General features: G+C 26.1%; 1 protein-coding gene across 6 annotated transcripts in view; it reads right to left on the bottom strand.

Moving 5' to 3' along the window:
• Positions 1 to 16,674, bottom strand: part of LOC136975555 (leucine-rich repeat-containing protein 24-like) — a 253,269-nt gene that overhangs the window by 31,477 nt on the left and 205,118 nt on the right. Inside the window, exon 1 of one of the 6 annotated variants that reach the window (XM_067270630.1) lies at positions 12,377 to 12,563. The exons of 4 other annotated variants lie outside the window; for them this stretch is intronic. The gene's annotated coding sequence lies outside the window, so the exon portion shown is untranslated. Of the gene's footprint in view, positions 1 to 5,408; positions 5,433 to 12,376; positions 12,564 to 16,674 lie in introns of those variants that run through there. One more of the 6 variants, XM_067270634.1, reaches the window with a different exon arrangement.

The following is a 16,674-nucleotide window of genomic DNA, read 5'->3' as shown; positions in this document are numbered from 1 at the left end:
TACGTAAAGAATATTTAATAAACTTAGTTAATTTTTGGATTAATTTTTATATTTATGCACTTTTTTATATAGCTCTAAATAATCTTTTCTTAAAATTCAAATTATATGCCCTGTATATATTAAAATTATAAATAAAAATGAAAAATAAGCAGAATTAAATTTAAAAATTCTTTTTAACGATTGAAATACTTTGTCACACTTAAAAATAAATGATAGAATATATTTAAAAAGACTGGTTGATGTTTCGGTTGTCTAAATGACGATTGGTTAGAAAAATATAAGTAGGAGGAGCTTTAAATCATTAATGCGTGTTATCTTTCGTGTAGAGCAGAGGACGTATAATAAACGCTTCATTTTTTAAATACTTATTTTAAAATGTTTTTAGTAGTTTTATATATTCTTTATCACTAAATATTATTAATTATAGCTTATTATATTTTCGTTCGAGTACTTTAACTAAATAATATATGACACACTTATAAATAAAATGTGTACACTAAAATATTTTTTAAATCTTTAAACTTTTAACATTAATAATAATCTTTAAAAGCAGTATATGGTGAAAAAATGTATTATATATGTAATTACTTTCTTATATATTAAAGCTAAATTTTAATCGAAATTAAATTACATTTTTAAATATTTTTACAGCATTATATTTAATCCATTGTGGCAATATAGAATTCATATTATAATCCTAAATTTATGAGTTTTTCATGAATAATTCTTAAATAAATTCGTTAATTATAAATTTAAGAACCCAAACTTTCTGAAAATTTAATATTCATATAATTTATTTTCAATATTCATGCTTCGATCATATCGACAGCATATATTAATTTCTATTTCACAAGTATTAGAATATTATTATAAATTATTTATAAATAATAAATAAAAAAGGAAAATTTAATTAAAGATTAAAAAATAAATTCAATTAATTTTAATTTGATTTTTTTATAATTAAATTAAGATTAGGAGTGGATCTCTGTACAGTACCTTTGATGTATGATATTTTTATATGTATATAAACAAAATTTAAAAAAAAAAGCTGAAAACGGTGTTGCTGGACTTTTCCGGCATTCTTTATATGTTTTCGTCCTTAATAATTGCTACCATTACCTTTAAGTCTTCAGGAGATATCTAGGAAGTGAGGGATATATCTCCCGAATCAATGGTGCGATTTCTCTAAAAATTTTCAGTAACATTTCTCCCTAATACAGAAATCTCTCTGCAAAATTTCAAAAATTTTCGACAAAAGGCACAAGAGTTATTAAGCTTCAAACTCAGTAAAAAAGTCGACCACCCACACTCGCACTAACAACCGTACATACAGAAACCTCCGAAATTTTTTGCATTTTACGACATTTCGAGTTCCCCCGAGTCCAAAAATGTAAACATCTTGAGGAGGGGGTCATTTTTTGACCAATCGCCATACACTCTCCCTGTTAAACAACAGCCGTGAAAGTGATTATGAAAATAAACATTAATTTAATATAGGAGAATATTTAACCTCACCAAACCCTTCCTGTAGTAGGTAGGAAAATTTATTACCGAAAGTTATGTATTTACAAATGTAAGCATGTCAGATTTTTTTTTATTGACTAGAAAATATATCAAACTATTTTCAGAAATGTCAACATTTATTTAAATCGTACATGTATACAAGAGATTAATTTTTATATAAATAACAACATTATATTAATAAATTAAGAAAAAATAAAGAGTTTACAGATCAATGAATAATTTTTCTAAAATAAAATAATATATATATATATATTATAGATATATATATATATATATATTTATAGACTATTTAGTTTTCTTTTTAACTTTTATACGCATCAAAAGTTTTTTCTTGTACTTTTTTTTATTATTATTATTTTAACGGCCTTTTATCTTGGAAACTAATTGAAAATATTTGTAACGGTCGAAAGAACTAATTTCTTTATTCAAGAGAATTTGGTTGAAATATTAACACTAAGAAAATTAATTATTTGAAGTAATAAGGAGACGAACGAGCAGGGAAGAAAAAAAAAAGTTGAATAGAAAAAGTAAAAGATAAAAAAAAATGACAATAATAAAGAAAATACAGAAAAATTTCGATCAGATATGAAAAATTAAAATTGCGTTATTAAGTAATCAACATTATTTAATTTAAATATTGATTAATATCAATTGAAGTATATAAAATGGATTTAAATGTAATTAATAATTGAATATATAAAAACATTAGAAAGGTTAAATAGGGATTTTGTAGAGGTGTCAGGAGATCAGATAAAATCCTAGATTCTTTTCTAATTGATTGATCATTGATGCCTTTTCTGCTTGGAAAATGATACAGAATTTCTTCCCTCCCTTATCTTTTTTTTTTTTTTTTTTTTTTTTTCGTATGAAAACCTCCAGTAAGTTCATTCACCCACGATAATTAGTTCTAATTAGTTTCTAAATTGTTTATTTTTTTTTAATTTTCTTATTTTTAACCTTCTTCCTCTTCATAGAAAAGGTACTAATGGTGTAAAACGTAAGCAATGATTTACAAGTAAGAGGTTAAACGTGCATGTTAATTCGTATATCAGCCATTGAATGCGGATAAAATCTTAGGAGGAGGACAACATGTGGAATTGAAAAGATGCCAAATGCCCAGACAAAAATAAAACAGTAGTAAATATTTATTTAAATAGATTAAAAGGGATTATTATTATTATTTTATTTTATATATTTTTAAATATATTTATTATTAATATTATTATTTTTTAAAAAATTATATGATGATTAGTGAGACGAAACGGTAAAGGATTTAAGATGAAATCTTAAAAAATAAATTTGTGACCATTCGATTTTGGTGAAAGACGTAATGAAAAATTTATGAGTTAAAGTCGAGCCAACTTATAAAATAAGAAAATAAATAAATAAATATAAGAAGGAAGAGGAAAAAAAAATTTAAAAAAAAAATTAATTTAAATTACAATGGCACGAATGAGATATTTATGATGAAATTTCAGTTGAAATATGATTTTGTGTGGTAAAAATTGGCAGAGAAATAAAAAAAAAAATTATTTTTTTATAAATGGCGACTTGTTATAAGTTTAAAATATTCTTTTAAAAAATTGATATTTATTCGATATTTATTTAATAATTCATAAAAATATTTTTAATCGGTTTTAATTTATGCATTATAAAATTCTTCCAGACGCCGTTTTTTTTAACGTTATAAAGTTTTATATTGTTCATCTTTATAACAACCGAGTATAATGGCTGATAATTGTCATTATAAGTACAAAATAATGTTTTTATGTCAAGAATTATGACTTGATTTTATAGATTGTTGGGTAATAATCTACCCCGAAATGACTTTTTTTTATCTGATTTATTTTTTCCAATGTTGCACTTTACTTTCTCTTAACTCAGTAATATTTTTCTACATAAAAATTAAAAATATATAATATTAAATAACCTTACAGACGGGTGAATAAAATTGTAATTAATATTTAATATATTTTATTATTAAAGAAAGAAAGAAAAAAAATGAAGATGCTGTATTATTACTTTCAATCTAGAAAAACAGAATTCTTGTAGTTTAATTCTTCTACATAATTGGATTATTGTAACATAAACAATATAAAATATTCATTTTCTATTCTGTATATTTTACGTTTATTAAAATTTAGATATATATATATATATATTTTTTTTTTAAATTCTAATTGTTAATTATAATTAATGAATTTTTATGGAAAGCGCAATTTGCCAGGCAATCAATTCACTTCATTTCAATTAAGCATCATTTGATTTAAATGTAACAGAATTACAGTTAGATTATAGATAAACAATTAGAGTTATTTTTAGGTCAATCATTAAGTAACGAACATTTTGAATCTTTTGTTTGACGAATACAAAAGAGAAATCATTCCTGCCATTTACAAATGCATTTTAATCATTCTTTGATACATTATCTGACGTATAAATCACCATTTTCTACTTTAATTTCGTTAAAAATTTAGAAAATATTCCATAAAAAAAAAAAAATAGAGTATAAGCTTATATTTACCTATTAAAATACGTTCGTGATCGATTATTGCATTATTTTTCTAACATCTGATCTCGTGAAAGACAGGAGAAGAAGAAGAAGATGATGAGGAAAATTTACTGTGTCCATACGAAAATTGCGTGACTATTTTAAGACGAAGACGTGTATACAAACGATTTTCGAAACAACCGTTTGATTGTAGGGTCTTTACCATAAACGATATTTTCTAATATACTTTACTCGGATAATTAACTAGTTATTTAGATGAATCTGAATAATAGAAAAGCAATAATGATAGAGTAAGTTATAGGTAATGCGGGATTCTTTTGTTTCCTTTTGGATAAAACTTTGAATCTTTTAATAATTAATGGAAACAAAATGGAGAGATAGCCATTAATCTCTTTGGGGAAACGTCATGCTGAATTCTGATATTTACAGATGTTTCTGAACCTCGTCTAGTGGATATCATTATCTTGAGTATTACTGAATGCGATTTATGTGTTTGTGTGTGTATGTGTGTGCAGTTAGTTTAATATTAACTTCGACTCGGTCTATTATTGATTTTTAACAAATAAATAATAATTAAAACATTTAAAACATTTTTGGCATGCACATTTCATATATTATTTTATTAAAAAATAATTATTTATTTGTTTTTAAAGATAGGAAAGCTTTCATTTTTGTTTTTTCTCACTAGCATTTTCAAAGTGTTTTATACACATACGAGTATACTTTCATGAACGTAATTTGAATAAAAATTCTTAATTCCTTTATTTCTTCCATGAAGAAATGACTTTCTTCAATAAAAGCAACGATTTTTCCTCCTATTTCTTCAATACAATTTGTATGTTTTCTCTGTTTTCAACATATATTAATACATTTCCTTCAACATACCCCTAGTCATTTTTTTCTTTCAGCACGTGTTAACATACTTCTTTCCTTTTTATATTATTTTTTTCAATATACATTATTTATTTCTTTATTTTTTTAGAAAATAACAAATATATATAATGCATTTTTTTCTATTATTATTATTTTTCTTTTACTTTACTCCAACATTTTCTTAAATTAAAAAAATTAGAAATTTTCTATATTATAATAAAATATAGTGAATTTAATATTCAAACTCGTTACTTAATGATATATAAAAAAATAATAATAATAAAATTTTTAACGAATGATATTTAAAATATGCATATTTTTTAGAGGGAATAAATTACATACTTATTGCATAAATATGCATGAAATCGTTAGGAAAATAAAAATTGATAAACGATAATTTATGCAAATTTTTATCAGTTACTTAAATTAGATTCGATTTAGGCAATAAAATTCTTTAGAAAAAAATATTAGTAAAACGAGAATTTAACTAAATACTCACAACAGAAATTTCTAACAACTGAAACACCAGCTAAGCAGGATGTCAAGAAAATGATCTATTTAATAACAATTACGCTTTTATACCAGAGCAATTTAAGAATTTCCTCATTAAAAAGAATTCTTATAAAATATATTTAAAGAAAAAAAAATCGAATAAAATCAATCGCGCAAAGTTCTCGTGTTAAATTTATAAATTACAAATGAAAGCTCACTCATTTGTACAGTACACAGGAAACAATAATGCCCTTACATATATCACATATATAAGTTATGTAGTCGAAATGTAGGACATATATTAAATATTTAAAAGGAAAATACTATTATTTATTAATTTTAATGTTTTTGGTAAAACATGATAAAGGTAAGTTATGATACAGTTGATGGTAATCTCACATGAAGCGAATAAAAAGTATGAGTTAGCTTGACTCAAAATCAAAATTGTGCAATCTTCCAAATGCATGTTCAATTCCCAGAGTGATTTCGTGATCATCTGCAATAACAGAATAGGCATAAGGTCCACCTGGATTGCATTTATAGTTCTATATATATATATATATATATGTGTGTGTGTGTGTGTGTGTGTGTGTGGCTCGTCATACAGATGTCCTGCATATACTTACTCCCTACATGTATGCATGAGTCAGTTAAACAATATAACACGAATTGTAAGAGCCATTGTAGTATCATTGATCATCTTAATTAACCATTATATACGTCTATAATTATAACCTTTCAGTTGAGTATTGATAAACAGTATCTACGGGTACGAAATCGTATGTTATTGTTATTTATATAATAATTGTAAGTTAATCAATTTTGCACTGTTTGTACAAATATAATCTACATTTAAATATAGGTCGATCGTTTATAACTGAATTTCTTATATATTTATATACAATTTAATAATTTTAATTAAGTTATTTTTATCTAGAATAACATTTTCTCTATTAGAATTTATTCTATTTTTATAATTACCATTAATTCTATTTTTGGTGCTATTTTTAATGTAAAAACAAAATATAGAATTAATGGTAGATATTTAAATATATTTCCTTTTTTTTTACTTTTGTATTATATATGTTTTAATATTTTATAATTTTTATAGAATTTTTTAAGGTTTTTCAATATATAAATGGCTTAAAATCTCAAAAAACATTTCTGAATTTTATATATCTAAATGTAAAAATCCATGGATAAAAATGTAAATGGCGAATACAAAACATGAGTAAAAAGACGGAAAAAATCAAATATTCTTTAGAGAAGAAATATTTAAAAATTTATATATAAAATTTGAATGAAAGAAAATAAATATTATCTATTAAAAATATGTCAAAAATTATTTATAAAAGCTAAAATACCGGAGCAGTTTTAACGTGGAAGAAAGCTCAACGAATTACCTTAAAACAAAGGCATAAAAAATTATTCAAATATGTAATTTTTTTTTCAAATATATTATCAATTTTTAATGTTATAGAAAGTTTAAAGAAAGAAAAATATCCTTCTAAAATATCCAGCATAATAGCGATCTATCATGAGGGACATAACATAAAAGGAGGCCTCCATTGTGCTGCTGGAATGCATTGTACACCCTTCTGTATCGTTCTTACAAAAGAAGTAGGCTAAGAAGAAGGAATATAAATTGGATATAAGAAAACGTTATACAGTATGCAACACTTCTAAAAATAAAAATGTTAATTTTTCCAGTTTAGATAATAGAATAAAACATCGACGAATTAATCTATGATCAAATAATACGCTAAATTATTCTATTTAAGTACCCTTATATTGACTAACGCGCACAGATTTTTATTATAGTTAGGTTATAAAATTCGACAGTAAATATACTTTTGACTTAGTTATATTAATGAATAGAAGGATATTTAAAGAGGAGGATTACTTAATCGCCCCATTTTAGGACTCGGGCCTTTGTAGTTCAATAGTGGAATTTAGGAACACCTGTGCATGACTGGGGTATCTTTATTTGTGTGTTTAAGCTGTTGAATTTTATGTCTCGGCCACCTGCAGATTACCCCTATCTGATCAGCGAGTATATATATCCAATTACCCTACACACAACTATTAATGAATGATTTAAGAGCTAGTATTTCGCAGTTGATTGATGATTTCAATGCAAATTTTGTCAGTTTTGATTCAAGTTTGTGTCGTTATTTTTGTGTAAAATTTAATTCAGGATATCATTAAAGGAGATTAAGTTTGAAAATGTCTATATAAAACTATCAATAGGTGCGTATATATCATCCCTGGGATTATTCTATTGTTTCTATTTAAGTTAATATTGTAGTAAATATCATCAATTTCTTTGCTAATTGTACACCAGAGAACGATATGATTAAGTATTTTAAATTATTCAGGCGTGCATTTTTGATGATTTCTATAAATCTTTAAAGAATTATAAAATAAATTCGCTAAGCTCTTGAAAATATTAATATTAATTTAATTTATTCAGAAGCCGCGATAACTTTCAATTTTTACTGCGGATTATACGATAGATAATGCTTAAACTAACGATTAAAAAAATATTTACACTCTCTAATAGAGGATAAAAACCATTAAACATACTTAAAAACTACCCTTAAAAATATTTTTTAAAACAAACTTTATCGCATTAAATCAATTATTAAAAATACTGGACTTTATTTGTTTCCATCCCTAATAATTGCTACCATTACCTTTAAGTCTTCAGATTGGTTGAGGTTTATTAACGGGATGAGGGCCATATCTACCGAACTAATGCTCCAATTTTCCTGAAAATTTCCTGAAATATTTCTCTCTAATTTACAAATATCTCTGCAATATTTCAAAAATGTTTGACAAAGGACACACAAGTTACCAAGCTTCAAACTTGAGGAAAAAATCATGCCCACACACACGCTAACGTCCATACATACAGAAAAACCCCGATTTTTTTGAATTTCTCAACGTTTGAAGGTTCTCTTAAGCCAAAAATTTAGAAATTTAAGGGATCATTTTTTGACAAATGGCCATACTTTCCCCTCTGTTACATACAACAGCCGGGAAATAAAAATAATTATTTTTTAAATTCGTTTCCAAACTGAATAAACGTACTGTACATTTTAATATATTAAATTACGTGTATACAGCTTGGTAAAAATAATTTCAAAACAACATTCGAAATTATAATTTTACCACAAAATAATCAATAAAGCAATACTTTAAACTTAACACAGTTAATTTCAAAATGATAATTAATATTCAGTTATTAATTAATTTTATGCTCTCAGAATCCCAGTTAAGACTTATAAATGTGTTCCAGTTAACCAATCATGAAAATATATTGCTATTCACTAGATTAAAGTCTTACTAAATATCAAGAGAGGTAATAAAGTTATCAAGCAAAATAAGGGAATTTATAGTAAACTTATTAATATGTTCACGTATATAGGACTTTATAGAACGTGTTCAAGTTGTACGAATACAATATCATCTATCAAAAATCATTATAATTAACTTATTATCTAACACTCCACCAACACTCTATAACACCTGAAATGTGAGGTCAATAATCCAGTAAGAAGATGGAGAGAAAAATCATATTATTATCACGTCATAATATAGACGAAATTTCAAAAAAATACAAGTTAAATTGCTTGAAATTGAATAAAAAAAATCGAGTTCTTAAACACGTACTCAATGTAAATTATTGGTGTTGTAGCAATCACAAATCTACCTTACACCCCAACGTAAGCAAATGTTTAAGCGTTGAAATTATTAATATTAAGGTGCATAACCTTACACTAATCTAGAAATGATTATTTGTTTAGGTGTTATAAACCATCGAAATTAATTTGGAACATTTTATTTATATCCTGGATTAAATTAGTTTAAGTTAAAGCATTAAAAACTGCCCAGTTTAATAATTAAGGTACAAAAAAAGTAGAGAAAATATCGGGGCTTAAGAGGATTAAAATTAGTTTAAAAATTAATAAATATAGAATATCATGTGATTTTTTTTATTTTTTAAATATAATAAATCAAACCTGACAATAATGATTCTATACGATCAAAAAATTAATTCAGTTCATCTCATATTCTGATGTTATGAATGCAAATGAGTTCTATCATCCTCTTTGCATAAAAAATGCATAGAATAAATGGAATTAAACTTGAGTTAGTCTATTTAGCTCTTTTGTATGATTAGATTACAGTTATATTGTCTCTACATTGAACCATAATTATATATCATTGGATAAAGTGACTCGATATGCAATGATAATAGTCCTTATATTATGTTTTATGAAATTATAAATCTAATTTTTAGTATAATTAACGATAATTTTTAAAATATACACACATTCTTCAAGTCACGGGGCACAAATTTTGATTTTTACCACGTATTTTTTATAGGAATTATAGCAGCTTTTATAATTGATTTACGATTAATATTAAAGGAATATCACAGAATTAAAGAAGTTCCTTTCTAAAAGTATTAAAAGTTATATTTGTATATGCGTAGAGAATATCGAAAACTATACAACTTTCTGTTTCTATATTAAATTATGTACAGTACAAGTAATATAAGGTAGGAACAGAATATTAGGTACTAACTACTATAATCTAACTACAATATAACTGGAATATAACTCCAAATATCATATTTTAAAATGATTTGTATGCATTAACTTAACTAGAATCGATATTGGAGGCCCGAATTACAACGCGCAAATCTATATTTACCCCCTTTGATTATGTGCACACAGCCACTAGCATTGTAAGTGAAGAGAAAACTTTTAGATGTTGTATATAAGTGTTTTTCATATTAAAAAAAAAAAAACATTTTTCCCTGTAATAATTTTTCCTTCTACATTTATTTATTTACAAAGCTCAGGGGGACCTGGCCCCTATATAATTGATTGCTTTCTTTAATTTTTTCCCCCTTTTAAGCAACTTTCTATACAGTATAAGTTCAGTTCCCATGAAGTTTCTTTAACCTTAAACCAGTTTTTCTTACGATGCATATCTTTATTATTACCCATTGTTTCTTACCAATTATATTTTTAATTACCTTTAACTAATTTCCTTTACAATTTATACATTTAACCCAATTTCCTGTACAGGAGTAGGCATACAATTTTACCAATTTCCTTTATATAAATCAACAAAAACTCCTTCCTTCCATAGCGATTTTTATACGAGACATTATCAATTAATTATTCTACACAATTTAAACTCAATAAAAATTGTTCCATTTATGTAAATTATACAATTCTATAATTTCTCGAAATTCAATTAATTTCATCATTTATGATATCAGTGATCGAAACTGAGATAAAGCCATCGTTTCAGCTCGAGTAATTCCCGTTCATTATCATATTTAGAAATTGCTGACCATACAAACAAGGATGCAACGAATCTGTGACGTGCTCCAGAGAGACACACACACAGGGAGAGAGAGGGGTGTACAGTGCTAGAGAATGGTTATCAGGTTCTTTTATTCTGCAAAGATGATTGAGTGTTACGTTGTATCGTTGGGTCAACATCGTCTAGTAACGTGATATCGTGGTTTCGAGTGATCAACGTGTGCACAGGAGACTTACTAGAAGAATAGAAGAAGATCTAGTCTTGTTTCCATAGCAATTTTATAAATTAACCGATTCTTATTTTAATAAATTATATAAATAAACACATAAAATATCGTTTATAAAGTCCCGCATCAGTCTTTATAATTTATTTTTTCATATCTCACTTCTTAAATAAATATATTCTTTAATAATTTATGCCTTTTAGACAACCAGACGTCATGCTTTTATAAGAAACTATTATAAAAATAGAAGAATTTATGAAGTTCTAGACATATTTTACAATTTTTAAAACCTGGAAAGATTTTTAAAAAATAAAAGAAAAAGAAACGAAAAATTTATTTGTTATGCTATTATAAATAATTCAATTTTTTTAGACTGTTGCGAGTTTATTTTTAATGGAAAAATCCTTGGAATTTAGTGGCTGATGATACGTATCAAGGTGACCCTTAATAACAAGAGATCATTTTTGATATTCATCAAGCCGAGGAAGTTTTACGTAATCACTCAAGTCTCATAGGAAATGCTTGGCATTTACCCGACTTTAAAAGACAACAGTTGCTTAAGATGGTGTTATGGTGAATACTATCTTTGTGTTAGAAGCAGCTGGGGTCGGTTGTCATCTGCTTGATTAATACTCTACATTCGGCATGGGGCGGTGGGGACACATTACTTGACGCTGTCTCTATGCCACACTAACCGTGGCCGACATCCAAACTTTTAACATTTTGCCAAACAGGGGGATGCTGTGTGAAAAAAAATTAATAGAGGAGAAACTTGGACGTCCCGGGGTGAAGCGGATAAAAGCTTGGATTTTATCGACTTAACACATGGCTAGGAACGGTACGCATATGAACGATGACAAACCATGCGTAACTGCATATACTGGTCAAGGTCTTTTTGATAGAGGAGAGAAGAGATAGGTTAAAAGTAATGATATTTAATTAAATTATTGATTAATATATATATGTGTAATTTAAATTAATAAACGAGAGCCATCGTAGTTTATTGGGGATGATGATAGCTTTTATCGGTACAATTGGCTTAAAATTATATTATTTAGATGAATAGTAACGTCAAATTACAGTATGAATTACATCACAGATAAAATTTATGTATTTTAAACAAATAACAATATATTTATTTTTAAAAATCGCAACGTTTATAGCTATAAATTTATTTATTATCGTGTTGTCTATTATAAAACGATACAGTCATAAATTTTAACTTAAAAATTATTACGAGTTTATAAACACATAAATTTATTATTTCTACACTCGACGTGGGGGTATTTATTCGAAAAGAAATCAGCAAACACGCAACAAGCTTCGCTTCGTTAGCTCCCATACGATTGTACTCGGCCTTATAAATAATAGCGCAAACAGAAACTATAGAAATAAGCTTCCCTTACCTAAACCGTTGTATCCTGCAGCGTTGTCAGCAGCCACAACAGCCACAGTGTCACGAGGCTGCGCTGTACACTCATTATCCACTCTGCACCCAGCCTTCAGTTGGAATCTGGCTGGTTTCCGCTCCGCTAGCCACCCATACGGGACGATGACTCACCTTGTGAACTCTGACATCCGAACACCGGCCGTAGAATACAGGTAAGAACACCAACCGACGTTCCACACCCCCCTCTACCAACGTAGACTGCTCCTACCGTATAACCAGTTTATGCCATTCATCAAATGCAGACTTTTCATATCGGTTCGTGCAAGGACATTTTTTGGAAGTTTGGCCACTCCCTTTGATAGACAAACTGAAAGATTGCTACAAACAGATAAGGGGAAAGATGCTTTTTAGATCTCGAGTGGCTCTATTACTTATACGTCCCATATATTAAGTGGTCTCACGTGTACAATTACAGACACGGCAAAATGCCATCCACCCTCTACTTTCACAACACGTTGTTCGCCTGTACAACTTACAGAATTATACTTTCAATGTGATTAAATGTGTACACGTCTCTCATTCTCTTCGTGTACCGTAATTAAGTACAATCAAACTAAAACAAAATAAATTATTTCTAATAAAAAAAAACTAAATAATAATAATACAAAATTACACTTTAGAACACTTGAATAAATATTAATCAATCGATGGTTAATTAGTACAATTAATAACGATTATCTCTTGCTTAATTGTCATTAATTATTTATTCAAATTAACGAATATAAAAATAGCAATCGATTATTTCTCCTGTTTTTTTAAAATTAATAATTATGTTAAATATATAATATTTAATAATATTAAAATTAAATTAATTAACTTTTATCAGCTCCCCCCTTCTCTTTATGTGTACACGCACGTATACACACATTAAACTATTATAAAAAGAATAAAAGCATTAATTTATAAATATATTTTTATACAAAAAAAATAAATTTATAAATTTTTAACCTTATAAAGTTATAAAGTTAAAGGGGGATCGATACGAGATATAGCAATATAATGTTTAAAATTCACAATGGAGGGAGAGAGCTAGAGATATAGAAAAAATCTATAATGAAAACAGAATTTCAAGTAGGCCAAATGTCTATTATTATTATTATTATTATTATTATTATTTGACTATTCAGAATAAAATTCGGTGCCTGTCACGATATATATAGCTTTATACATTATGGTACACAATAGAAATATATACATAGCCCATATAAAAATATACATAAAAAGAATTTTAAAACTGTTTTCGTCACGCAAACGTTGATTTAAATCGTGAAATATAATGAAAATAGATTTCATTTGTTTTCTTTTATTTATTTGTTTAATAATCGATATTCGTGAAAGTAAACTTGAATCGATTTTTAATTATATAAAATGTGTTTTATTGTTGCATTTTCTCTAATTTATGTATTATTATTATTATTATTATTATTAAGAGAAGGAGGATAGAGCATACTCAAGGATCTATGCTGAAGAAGGGATGAGAGAGAGAGAGGATGAGGAAGAGGATTTGAGATGAACTGAGAAGATAGGGCGAATGACTATGAAAAATAATGATTTGTGTACTAAAAATAATTAGTTAAATTAAAGAAAAACACATTATAAGATAATTAAATTTTAAAAAATTAACAGAGATGTTTAGAGGTTAGTTAATATTATTGTTAAAATAGAGGAGAAATTGAGAAGAGTTGGTACGTAAGTAGTACTTTTAATAATAAGAAAATAGCTATAATCATGTTGAAATATATAAAATTAGTAAATGTAATTAATAGTCTTATTTTAAGTTATTAATAAAGAATACAATTAACAAACTGAACTTGTTAAAAAAATACAGTCGTATAATTAAATAAATACTTAATTAATTTAAATATAAAATAGCTAAAAATACTTCATTATAAAAGAAATTAGCGGTTAAAAATAATAATAATAATAAAAAAGCTTTGTATAAGAGAAAATATTTCAAATAACCCAATTAAGGATATTATTTTGTAAAATGTTATAAAATATTTTTCATTATATTAGTGAAATGAATAAATATTTAAACAAATTATCTTACCATTAAACGTAGATAAATAATATTACGCATTTAATTATCACTCACGTGTTATAGACAGTATATATATATATAAATTGTGTATCTATAACACGTAATTGTTTCTCTTGACATTTTTCTTCGTCTACCCCTCGTGACAATAATCTGATATTGTGACACGAAAAATAGTATCAAAGGTTAAAAGCTATTATCTAAAGGATTACAGAAGTAAATCACCCTATCTCTTCTGCCAACTCACTATACAATTCCCATCCTCTAAAGCCAAAACAGTTGTAATCATTCACAATTCACCAGGAACACGTGTTTATATAATGACAATTATAAACTAGAAATATAATAATTATCTAGAATATTATTTTTATAAAAATTTTAACTATCTTAAAATCAATCAAAAATGATTTACGGTTAAAAGAACGGAACAATTCACTCAATTCCGAGACGGGTGGCAAACGATAAGCTTAATAAAGGGAGGAGTTTGGTGACGTATTCAACGATATGTCATCAATCATTGGGATAATGATAACGATTGGGCGGCGCTAAATTGATGATATCGCCATTTTTTTTAATATATATACGTATATACGTTTTTTTTTAAATAGTAAAAGTTATCTTTGCGGGTTATACAATGGGGCGAAACTCTATAAAGTTTAGGGGATCTTACACAGTATAATATATATGAGCTATGGGAATGAACAGACAATGCTTTCTGTTCAAACTTAAGATTATGTCTGAATGAATTATTACTCTCGGTATTGTAAGAGAGAGATAGAGCTACCTGGTCTATTGCGTTTAAGCGCAATAGTCTGTTCATCTGTCAGACCGATACACTAGTTCTCCAAGTGGGAAACGAACACGTGCGACTTATATACATACGATTCTCTATAATCCATCTAACACGGTGACTTTCTTACATCTAAATCAAATAAAGTTTGCAATTTTTAGTATCCGAATTCTTCACTAAACTATACTTCGATTTAGACATCGAAGAGACAGGAAAAAAGGCAAAGAAATACAGTTTATTTTATATATATTTTATATACTTTATAACTAATTAAAACATGAATAATGTAATTTTTATAACTTAAATTTAATGTTTTTTAAGGGAGTTTATTTAAATTTGGTACTGGAAATGTGTAACAGATGGCGGGATGTAGTGTCTCCTTCCTACTATTGACATTAAACAATTTGGTTGTTCCCACTGGAGAATTTTTTAACTGATGATATCATTTCATCTCTTAAAGGTTGATCTTTCTTTTTGTTTTACATTTCCATTTTATTATCATTATATTTATATTATTTTTCTTATTAATCTCTTGTCAGTTTATATTTTCATTTCCATTCTCTTCTGTATTTTTGATCCACTTACGGTTTCCTTTGATAACATATTTTTGCCTGACTTATTTTACGTAATGATCTTTTTTTTAAATGTCTTCTTATATATTTTGTTTCCGCAATTTCTGTCATATTTTAATAAACTTCAACACTTTTTATTTTATTTTTATTTTTTAGAAGCTTAAAAAAACATGTTTCTTACACATTAATTTTTACAACATTCTATCAATTATTTATAGTTTATTTTCTTATTTTTTTTAAAGAAAAATTATTCGAAATTCTGCGACACGGTGCTAGATTTTAATATAAGTAAGCAATGAGAGTCACTATTTACTTATTTATATTATGTTGTATTTTATTATAGACAATAAGAAACAACTTGGCTTTCATTTATGATTAATTTAATTTATTTTGTTTATATATTTTCACTTTAATTTTAATTATTTATAAATGGTACAGTACACTACATATGTATATAAATCAGCGGGGATTACGACTTGTTATCGGTTAACCGGATGTTTTACGTCGACAAAATAAATTAATTTATTTAAAATTTATTAACTTTTTTTTTTACAAATAACGAATAAAAAATTATATATTGAATGTTTATATATTATTTTTTTCATAGAATTTAATATATTTAAATAATTATAGCGAAAATTCGATGTAATTATTCTTCTTCTTAGTGTTTTTTTTTGAAAGTTAATTGAATTTACGTTTATTTTTTGAAAAATTTAAAAAATTAAGATGTTATATCTAATTGTTGCATGCATATTGATGCTTAATTAATGCTACAAAATGTTAATTACAGCGAGTAATGCCATATTCATGGATTCTTAACAATGTTTATCTTAGGAATTTCGTGATTATTTTTT

This window comes from Centruroides vittatus, unplaced genomic scaffold (assembly GCF_030686945.1).
Source record: "Centruroides vittatus isolate TY-2023 unplaced genomic scaffold, ASM3068694v2 contig_375, whole genome shotgun sequence".
In the NCBI taxonomy this organism is placed as follows: Eukaryota; Metazoa; Arthropoda; class Arachnida; order Scorpiones; family Buthidae; genus Centruroides; species Centruroides vittatus.
Note: the sequence above shows the minus strand (reverse complement) of the source record. Positions and strands in the feature narration are given on the sequence as shown.